The following is an 11,150-nucleotide window of genomic DNA, read 5'->3' on the forward strand; positions in this document are numbered from 1 at the left end:
TATAATAGAAAGAATATAGATAGTCAGTTAAAGCTAAGTTTGAATTTTCCCTCTATTACTTATTAGTAACAGGATCTTGGACAATTCATTTAGCCTTTTGTCTGGGTTTCTTCCTTTGTAAAATGGGACACTGACCTATAGACCCTCTAGAGGGGAGACAATACTGGGCTGCAGCCCCTCGAGATAAACCCTGTATCCACTGCCCACCCCTACCCCAGCACAGGCAGGACCCCCAGCCACAGACACTTGCGGGTTAACTCAGCCTATCCACCCCTGCTTGCACCTCCTGGTTAAAATTGTTGTTTTGGTTTTGGTTTTCCATATACCATAAGCATTGGGGGGTATTTTCCATAGAGTCAGGGTCCGTGGGTAAGGATTAGCCACAGCTTGGAAATTTCAAGTAGAAAATAGAACAAAGTGGCTTTGAGAGTATTAAGTACAGCTGCTTTTATATCTACATCTGTATTTGAAAAGAAAATGTATCTCTTTGTGCTTTAAACACTGTAAACAGATCACTGCAAAAATAAAAACCTGGGGCAAAATTCAAAATTGCTAAGAATAATAAAACTCACTTCTTGTGTTCTTATAAATATTTGTTCCATTCCCGTGTTTGCACACACATGCAGCAGGGAGCCCAATCCTTTCTCTCCGTGGAGGGAGGGCAGTTGGTAGTGACGGGTAGGGAGGCGTGTGTTTGAAGAAGCAGTCACAATGCAGCATGCTAAGTGTGGCTGTGGGGAGGAGCAGTCGATGGCTCTGTGCTGTCCAGGTTGGGCAGCAATGTTAGAGACCTGCCTGATTATCGAGTTGCCCAGGTAAAAGGATGTGGAAGAGGGTCTCAGACAGAGCGCACAGTGTTGCCTAAACTTGGCTGCAAACTGGAACAACCCGGGGAGCTTTAAAAAGTACTGACGCATGGCCGGGCACAGAGGCTCATGCCTGTAATCCCAGCACTTTGGGAGGCCAAGGCGGGCGGATCACCTGAGGTCAGGAGTTCGAGACCAGCCAGACCAACATGGAGAAACCCCGTCTCTACTAAAAATACAAAATTAGCCAGGCATGGTGGTATGTGCCTGTAATCCCAGCTACTCGGGAGGCTGAGGCAGTAGAATTGCTTGAACCTGGGAGGCGGAGGTTGCGGTGAGCCAAGATCACACCATTGCACTCCAGCCTGGGCAGCAAGAGCAAAACTCTGTCTCATAAAAAAAAAAAAAAAAAGTACCAATGCCTGGTTCCCACCCCCAGACATCCTGACTTAATTGGTCTGATGTGTGGCAGCTGGAGTTTTGGAAGCTCCAGGAAATTCCAATGTGCAGCAAAGTTCAGGAACCACTGGCCTGCATGAGGGCCTGAGGCAGGAGACTGGCTCTCTGTAAATCGAATGGAAAGTTGGAGGAGAAGGACAAACTGTGGGCCTGGAAAGATGGGGATGGGACAAGATTTAGCATATAGAATGGACAGGAGTAGGTGGCAGAGTGGAGAGAGGGAGGGAGAAGGAAGCTGATGGCAATGCCCAGGTTTCAGACTTGGGTAACGGTGCAACTGTTCCTTTTTCTGTGATTCAGGACACAGCAGAACGTGGTATGCACAGAAGACCTGCTGGCTAGAGATGATAAATCATCTTGGCTCAATACATACTAGTCTCAGTCACGACCACCACCACCACCACCACCACCATCATCATCCTCCTCTTCCTCAATCTGGTGGAGGCTTCTTAAAAGCCTTTGCGGTCACTAGGATTAAAGCAGTGAGGCTGCCCTCTAGTGTCATTATCTGTGTATTACAGGCATTCCTGCACTCAGGCTACAGTCTGCATCTCTCTGCAGGGGATGTGGCTGGGCCACCTAAGAGCCAGGGTGGCAGTGGAGGGTCAGGGATGAGTAAGGCATGGTCTCCGCTTTAATGCTTAGGCCAGGATCTCCCAGACAAGCCCCATTCTTGGCCCTACTGTGAGTAAGGGTCTCCTTTGGATGAGCCGCTGTCTCTGTGAAATGCTCACAGGGAGGAAGCCCAGAACAGGGAATGGGTGCTGGGCACTGAGCCTGGAGGCCTGAGTTCCAGCCGCGGCTGCCCTAGTACTTGGCTGTCTGACCTGGAGGGAGTGCCTGTCCTGGCTTTCAGTGTCCTCATCAGGACTGGGCATCTCTGGAGGATGACGTTGTGTCTTTGCAGCTGACCACAACAGTGGGCAGGACCGACATTCCCAGCCCTACAAGAGGAAGCTCCTCATGTTCTCCAGAAGGGCCTTCCCAGTACCAGTGAGGGGCAGAGAGCAAGTGCCCTGGAAGATTTCCAGGAGGAGGTGGATTAATGAATTAGTAAATAGTGTCTGTGGCAAGACATCCCACATTTGAGACACTGAGGAGAAACTTGCAGATGCAGCAAGGTCTGGCGGTAAGAGAAGAAAGGCTGTGGGCTCTGGAGTCAGGGAAACCAGGCTTTCACTGTTGGTTTCCCCGACTGTGTGACCTTGGACACGTTATTTATTCCATCTGTGAAATGAGGATATAAACAATTCACAGCAGCAAATGCTTATTTAGCCCTTTGCGTCAGGTACTGTTGTAAGCACTTTGTCTGTATTAACTAATTTAATCCTCATAACAATCCCACGAGGTAGTACAAATTTTACAGGTGAGGAAAAGGAAGCACAAAGAGGTTATGCAACTTGTTCAGTCCCCAGGCATGTGGCTGGTGCTCAGTAAATAGTAGCTACGCTGTAACCACAGAGATAACAATCACTGATTGCACTGAAACGAGTGAGCTTATCGGCAGAGTCAAGGGAAAGGCTGGGTGGGCCAGTGTCAACGGAGAGAATTTCAAGAGACAGAATGTGACATCCTCCAGCAAGCATCAAGCACAAAGCATGGCTTTTCATTCGTGACCACATCGTGATACCCTATTGTCCCTGGGGCTTCCCGAACGGGACCACCTGGGCAAGGAGGGGCAAGGGCTCTTAGAACTGGTTTATTCCTGCTGGGTCCTGAAGAAGGAAGAAGTTCCCTTTCTCAGCTTCCCATGTGGCCTGGGGTGGTCATGTGACCTAGTTCTGTCCAATGAGATGTGAGGGGCATCTGCTGGGGGGAATCCTGGGGAAGGTTTTCCTCCTGACCAAAAGAGAGAAGCCTAGAAGGAGACTTCTTTTCCTTCCTGCTCTTTTCCTGGGATGAGAGTGCAGTTAGATAAGGACAAGATCGTTGCAGCTGTTGCAGCCATCTTGCAGCTATGCGGGGAAGGGCAAGAAAAATCAAAGTTTCCAAAGAGCTTTCGAAATCACTGAGCTGTTTCTCATGGGATCACCTACTTCCAGACTTCTGGTTATGTGAGAAAGATATTTGTTTAAGTTACTGTTACTTACAGCAAAAAGTATGCATGGTATCATATCCAAGTTGTTCCAGTGTGTTCATTCATCAGTGCACCTTTCATTTATTTAATTAGAAGTTATCGTTGAGCCAATCACAGTGGAGGACAGGGAGGATATGGCTGCCATCAAGGTTGACATCATTCCTGGCTTCGTGGATTTCCTAGTATGGTAGGGAGAACACACTTTGAATGCATGTGATGGATCAGGATGTTAACAAGGAAAAAAGCACAGGAATGCTCTTAGAATGTAGAACAAAAATAGTTAACCTGTGGAAGCATCAAAGAAATTTTTGAAGGCTAGTGATTATTTAGAGTTACATGCCATCATAAAGGGACCCCAAGATGTAAAATGCAGTGCCTCAAACAAGAGAGAAGTTTATTTTGTTTTGTTTCCTTTTTTTCTTTTTTTGGTTTTTTTTTTTTTTTTTAGACTGAGTTTCAAAGAACAGGCAGACAGGGTCTCCCTGTGTTGCCAGGCTAGAGTGCAATGGCTCAATCTCAGCTCACTGCAACCACCACCTCCTGGGTTCAAGCGATTCTCCTGCCTCAGCCTCCCAAGTAGCTGGGATTACAGGTGCCCACTACCACGCCTGTATTGTTAGTAGAGACGGGGTTTCTCCATGTTGGTCAGGCTGGTCTTGAACTCCTGACCTCAGGTAATCCACCCGCCTCGGCCTCCCAAAATACTGGGATTACAGGTGTGAGCCACCATGCCCAACCTGTTTCCTTTTTCTTTTTCACGTAAGAGCCCTGGGACCTGCCCAGGCTCTGCCATCCTCAATATGGCCTCCCTCTGTGGATTCAAGATGGAAGCCCCTGTTGTTGCCATTGCCCAGCAGTCGGAACTGGGGAGTCATCAGCTCCCTCTTTAAAGATGAGACGGTGAAGTGGTGTGTGTGTGTGTGTGTCACTTCTGCCCACATATAATTGGTCAGATCTTAATCATGTGACCACTTGTAGCTTGGAAGGGAGTCTTGGAAATGCAGACTTTAGCCGGTCAGTCAGGGGGCAGCTAACAGGCAGGGAGGTTCTGTTTCTAAAGGAAAGAAGGGGAAGTGGTTCCTGAGGGAGAGTGAGCTATCACAGCTGGTGAAGGAGTGGGGTTATTTCCTCTTAACCATGAGAACAATGAGTCTTTGAAGAGCTCAAAGCAGGAAGTACCTGGCCAGGTTGTGTTTTTGGAGAGATCACTGTGAGCAGACATGGAGAATGGAGTGGAGGAGAGCGAGTGAATGCAAAAGGTAGTGAGGAGGCTATCGCAGCAAATCTGGTTACAATGGTGACCTGGACCAGTGGGGATAGAAGGAAAAGCCTATGGGTCCAGATATATTTTTGGCTGAGTGAAAAAATTTTATACAAAGTATGGCAAAGACTAGATGGTATTCCAACATGAATTGAAGGCATGTAACACCTTACTTTATCGCTGTATTCCATTGGTCAGGGAGTCTTCCAAATCCCCCAGCTTTATGACATCATTTTACTGGAACTGAACTGGAGCAACCTAAATTGATATCATGAGAACTAGTCAACTGTAATTTCAAACACAGCCAAGCCTGGGATGGTCTCATGTCAGCTCCCCTACTATGACATGGGCAGGGAAAAAATGTTTTGCAAATTATCCCGAGTGTACCACCCCAGGGGCAACATCAATGGTCAAGAAGGCCACCTGGGGACTGGCGCTCACACCTGTAATCCTAGCACTTTGGGAGGCCAAGGCAGGAGGACTTTGAGCCCAGGAGTTCAAGATCAGCCTGGGCAACACAGGGAGAACCTGTCTCTAATTTTATAATTAAAAAAAAAATAAGAAAGTCATTGGCCCAAAGGTCACATGCATCCTCGAGGAGGTAGCATCTGAGGGGTCCTTGAAGAACTGATAAGATGGCCTCAGACAAGGGGCCCCAGAAACGGCATTCAATGTTCTCTCCATCAGCCTTCACTTTCCCTCTCCAGCCTCATCTCTGGGCAGGAAATGGATATTCCAAAGCTTTAATGTGGAAACCTAGCTTTAGTTTTTCCTGCCTTCCTTTGCCATGCTCCAGGGATGGAATGCAAATATTTTTCTCCCTTCTTAGTAAGGTCTGAAGATGAAAAGTCTGCATGTCCTGGAGGAAAGCAGAATGGTTTTTTTGGTTGCCGGTGTTCTGGGTCTTATCAAAGGCATCATGAAAGAGCATGAAGGATGGTGGGATTTGGGGGAAGAGGCTGAATTACTTACAGAAGCAGGACTTCCTGAAAGGGCAGGGAGAAGAGAGGACTGTGGGGCCGGGAGAAATGGGTGTTCAGTTCCTCCCGCTAGCAAGACCCTGAGAGGAATGGCCAAGATGAGGGAAGGAGAGGAGCTCTGGGAAGTTGGGCCTTCAGGACCCAATGCTCAGCTAAGCCCCAAACTCCCAGGGCCCAGGATTGTCTCAGAAACAACAGTCCCCACCCCCTTCCTCAAGAACCCTGCAGAAATGGACAGCAGGCATCTCCAAAGTGACCCGTGTAGATTAATGACCAGTAAAGGCGCACCCCAGATGCCCTGGCACCATGGACGGCACCAGGAGGGGGAAAGTGGGAGCCCAGGAGTAATAAGTTGGATTTCCCTGCCAGCTGAACGAGATGAGGACTCAGAGTCAAGATCAAGTTGCTTTTCAGAGAATAAAGAGAATCTTTCTTGCACTCCTGGGGTTGTGACCAGGATTTATACTCGCTGCATCTCTCATTACTCTCCTGAAGGAACCCTTGGCTCCCCCAGGCTACTCTGAACTTTCTCTCAAGATTGGGGCTCATTCCCATGTCCCCTCCCTCATGACCCCCCAGAGCCACTCAAGCTCACTCTCCACCACCCCTAAAGGCCTCTTCCTCCCTCCTCTGAAGCTTGAAGCTCACGAACCATCCATTTGACAGAAGGGTGTGGTAAGTTCTCTCTGCAAGGCTGGGTCTTGGCTACCCAGCTTGTCCAGGAGCCTCCTGAAGGAGGAGATGAGACCCTTTCTCCTAATTCTGGGCTGAGCCTTGGAGCAGCTGCTCAGTGACAGATCCACCACAACACACAGGACTGGAGCCTTTCAGCAGGCAGGCCCTTTGCCAACTCTGTCCTCCCCTCAGCCATGCCACAGCACATGTTGCCACATCCGCCAACACCCAGAGCAGACACCAGGTTCCTTCTGTCTGCAATATCCAGGCTGGCTCTGGGATGACTCCCCCGTGACCCAACCAGCCAGTGGGTGTCAGGGCGTCCTCTCCTAAGACGAGCCTCACCCACTTCCTCCTCCACCTGCCATAGATGGACAGATTCTGCTGGAGCCCGATGTTGACAAATGAACACGTTTTGTGTTAAGATCTCTGTGTACACCAGGACCACAGCAGATGTAAACACTCCCGCCTCTCTTCTCCAGCTAGATAAACTTCAGGCTTTCAGGGTGAGGCGCTACCCCCAGCACCGTCTCAGTGTTTAAAGAAGATGTCAGCGGCAGCCTGTGCTCTTGGCAGAGGCCAACTCTCCCTCTCCCAGCTGAAGTGCCAAATTCTGGGCCACTGATGCCCAGGCCAAAGGGCAGGGGGCACAGAGCTCACTTCCTAAAGGGGCCAGCCTGGGGCCCTCTGGTTTATAGACTAAGAGGGGACTATCTGTGAGAAATAAATCCAGGAGTGCTATAGACTCTGAGGTCCTGCTACAAAATCCCTGCAGGACTTATGGAGAAATATTCTCTTACTTTAAGCTTTAGGGCCTATAAAAATAAAAATGCTACCCATTCACCCCTAACAAGGTGATAATTTTGACTTTACTCATCATTTGTTACTCATTTATTCATTTGATGTTTATTGAGCATCTACTATGTGCCAGTGTGTCAGGCATTATACTGCCCTGCCCACTCAAAATCCCACCATTAACTTAGAACTTTCATATCTATATCACATAGACATAGATATAAAAAATAAATAATATATACATAAGATTCCCCATCCCTCACTGGTGTAGTATTTTACATTTTATTCATCATTTTTATTCAACCAACCTTTATAGGACACTGACAATGTTCTGGCCACTCCTAGACGCTGGACACAAACAAGATGCAATCCAAGATCTGAGAAGCCCTGCCCCCTATCAGTGTGACAACGAGGTGACCAGGGAAGTGGTTTCGATGGGCCTCCGGGATGTGGAGGCCAACAGAACAGTGAAGGCAGGACAAGGGGACGTGAGCCCCACCTCACTGGGGATGAAACCAGGTCTTGCCCTGCCCCTCTTGGGAGCTCCCACACCTCTTTTTGTTTTTTTTTTTTAAGATGGAATCTCAATCTGTAGCCCAGGCTGGAGTGCAGTGGCTCCACCTTGGTTCCCTGCAACCTTCATCTCCCACGTTCAAGTGATTCTCCTGCCTCAGCCTCCCGAGTAGCTGGGATTACAGGCTGCTGCTGCTGTACCTGGCGAATTTTTGTATTTTTAGTAGAGATGGGGTTTCGCCATGTTGGCCAGCTGGTCTCCAACTCCTGACTTCAGGTGATCCACCCACCTCAGCCTCCCAAAGTGCTGGGATTGCAGGTGTGAGCCACCGTGCCCAGCCTCATGCCTCTTCTCTAAATGAGGAAATAGATAGAGGCTTCTGGGTCTTTGAATTTCATGGGCCAATATAATATTAAAAACCCTTTGAAGGGGCCAGGCATGGTGGCTCACGCCTGTAATCCCAGCATTTTGGGAGACTGAGGTGGGCAGATCACCTGAAGTCAGGAGTTCAAGACTAGCCTGGCCAACATAGTGAAACCTCGTCTCCACTGAAAATATGAAAATTAGCTGGGCATGGTGGCAGGCGCCTGTAATCCCAGCTATTCGGGAGGCTAAGGCAGGAGAATCGCTTGAACCTGGGAGGTGGAGGGTACAGTGAGCCAAGATTGCACCACTGCACTCCAGCCTGGGCAACACAGTGGGACTCAAAAACAAACAAATAACAACAACAAACAAACAAACAAACAAAAACCTATTGAGGAAAACATACAGGTCACTGACTTTTTATTTCACCAAGTAAGGAATTTTAAAGAAAAAGCAAAACCAGATCGACAACTACCATCTGCCATCACCATCATTTCATGAAAGAACTCAAAAAGCAGGAAGGCATGGTCTCAGAATGAAGGATGGTCCATGGAACCAGATTCATCTAGCAGAATGAAAAGTGTTCTTCTTCTTGTCCTCATGTGGCCCCACCAGGAGCTTCTGCAAATACAGATGTGGCCCTTCCTCCTGTCTCTGGGACGATCATTGGAGCAGCTGCTCAGGGTCAGACCCACCACAGGGCGCAGGACTGGAGCCTTTCAGCCGAGGGGCTGACCCTTTGCCAACCCCATGTCCTCCTCTCACTTCGGCCACCTCCTGGCACCCCCGGCATTGCCCTGGTGACAGGGTGACCCTCAGTGCTAGTGTCCCGCAATGCTACCTGTGACCACTGAAGCCAGGGCCCAGAGCAGCCTCCCAGATAAAGAAAGGCCGCTGCCGAGAGCATTCCCCAGGCGCTGATGGCAACACCTCCTCCACAATGCTTCCTGGAGCCCCCTTTCCTCTCCCGCCCACTTCTCTCACACACCACAGCTCTCCATCCTTTTCTTCCTCAAACTCCCTGGAAGATCATTCCTCTCCCGACTCTGGTCTTTAAGCCTCTAGCCCAGAAGTCACAATTACACCAACCAGCAAGGCACAGTTGCCAGCACACGCCCATCTGAAGGAGCGGCTGCTGTCTAGCTGTGGTGGACATTGCCCTGAGCTTCCCAGGCCCCCTTTAAGCTGCTGGACAGGCATGCAGTCCCAGGACCATGTTTAGCTGCCCCCACTGCAGGCCTCACCTCAACTGCCTTGACAACAATCACATGCTTTCTTGGGGTGGCCCATGTCCAGTGACCAATGTGGAAATATAAAGGCCTGGTTAACTTTGCCCCACACAGGGCAACTCTGAAGCTGTTCCAGTTCCAATTACCCATGGGGCTACCAAGGCTGTTGTGGGCCTGGACCACAGCACGATGTCGTGCTTCAGCCACACTTGCTTCCTGCCCCATCTGCCCCAAGTGTTGACCCAAATGGTAGCTCCCTGAGAAACAGCTGGTGTGTTTCTTACACAGCAGGGTCTGCTTCCCGGACACACACAATGGGCACCATCGGCTCAGGTGTGGGATTACAGGCGTGAGCCACCATGCCTGGCATTTTTTTCTCTCTCTCTTTTAAAAGGACTGGCCTTCCAAGCACAGTGGCTCACGCCTGTAATCCCAGCACTTTGGGAGGCCGAGGCAGGTGGATCACTTGAGGTCAGGAGTTTGAAACCAGCCTGACCAACATGGTGAAACCCCATGTCTACTAAAAAAATACAAAAATTAGCCAGGTGTAGTGGCATGCACTTGTAATCCCAGCTACTTAGGAGGCTGAGGTGGGAGAATCACTTGAACCCAGGAGGCAGAGGTTACAGTGAGCCAGGATCGTGCCATTGCACTCCAACCTGGGCGACAGTGAGAGACTCCATCTAAAAATAAATAAATAAAATAAAATAAGGACTGACCTTTGGGATCGCTGTCTAGCTATGGACTCAGAAGGCTAGCGCCAAGCAGCAAAGCTGATCAGGAACCCCTTCATCCTGGGAGGCCCGCATCTTCCCCTTTCACGAGACTTCAAACCATAGCACATAGTTGGAAAGCTGCAAGAGCAGATAATTTAAGGGGGAAATTAAAACTCAGATGTACAAGTTCCAAAACATAATCCTCTTTATATACACAGTGGAAGTGGTGGAATGTTGTGGGGAGGAAGGAACTTGAACTTTGCTGGGCTTCTGTGACTGGTGACAGGCGCTCAGACATCCCAGCCCTGCACTGGGTTTGCACCTGAAGCTTCACAAAGCCCCGCTGCCTGGGAGCAGGAGGACAGCAAAGAGAGCAGGCTATCTTGGGCTTCCATTCTTATTTCTACACGTTCTGCCCTTTAGGACCCTGGCCAGATGGGCATGAAACAGAATCAAGCCCTAAAGTACTGCTACTGTTGCTGCCACCAACAGAGATCAAAGGCGGAGACCCTTCTGCTAGGATCCAAAGTCCAAACAGGCCGCTCCAGAGAGGAAACAGGCACACACCCACGGGAGGGGTAGGGGCCCAGGAAGCACCCCCTCCCCAAGGGCAAGGATGGGGTTCCCATTCGACCCAGCACATGCTCCTCACATCTGCACAGCAGGGACACCAAACAATAGATACAATTTCAGTGTTGATTGTGATGAACTTACCCAGAAGTTCACAATCAGTAAAATCCATAAAGAAGCTCTTTCAGTGTCAGCATGTTTACGTTGCATGACTTATGGTTTAGCGTTGTTTTTATATTGGATTCCATGGGTGGCACAATCTCTTCAGCACTAGAGGCCTTTAAAGGACTTTCCCAACTCACCCTGGGAGACAAGGGGCTGGGTGTCAGGGAAGTGACACATAGGGAGAAGAAAAAATTGACTGGGAGTGTGGGGGCCAAGGCTCAGCCAACGAGAAACCCAGGCCGTGCAAGGCAGAGCCTTGGGAGCACAGAGGCTGCTGTGCGAGGGTTTGCTGGTGAATGAGAGGCCTCCCCTGCTTTAATGAAGAGCATGCCCTCCTCCACTCCCGCTAAGCCTGCCCTGCCTTCATGGTCCACACACCACAGGTGTGCACAGGTTCATGCATGTGTGTGAGCTTAACATGTCAGCCGCACATACAGTCACTCAGAAACATCTTCACAGCTTCACACACGTTTACACAGTCAATGACCAGGAACAGGTATCTTGGGGCAAACCTAGAGCAGCTTCTCAGGGATTAAAACT

The 11,150-nt window shown here is 49.5% G+C and overlaps 1 long non-coding RNA gene across 1 annotated transcript; it reads right to left on the reverse strand.

Annotated features, from left to right (window-relative positions):
• Positions 1-3,399: 3,399 nt before the first annotated feature.
• LOC144331156 (uncharacterized) lies at positions 3,400-10,013 on the reverse strand. The gene is made up of 2 exons (XR_013398100.1): positions 9,879-10,013; positions 3,400-3,521 (listed from the first exon to the last, which is right to left on the reverse strand). It is a non-coding gene; the product is annotated as an uncharacterized LOC144331156 (long non-coding RNA).
• Between the last annotated feature and the right edge of the window lie 1,137 nt (positions 10,014-11,150).

Source organism: Macaca mulatta, chromosome 9 (assembly GCF_049350105.2).
Source record: "Macaca mulatta isolate MMU2019108-1 chromosome 9, T2T-MMU8v2.0, whole genome shotgun sequence".
In the NCBI taxonomy this organism is placed as follows: domain Eukaryota; kingdom Metazoa; phylum Chordata; class Mammalia; order Primates; family Cercopithecidae; genus Macaca; species Macaca mulatta.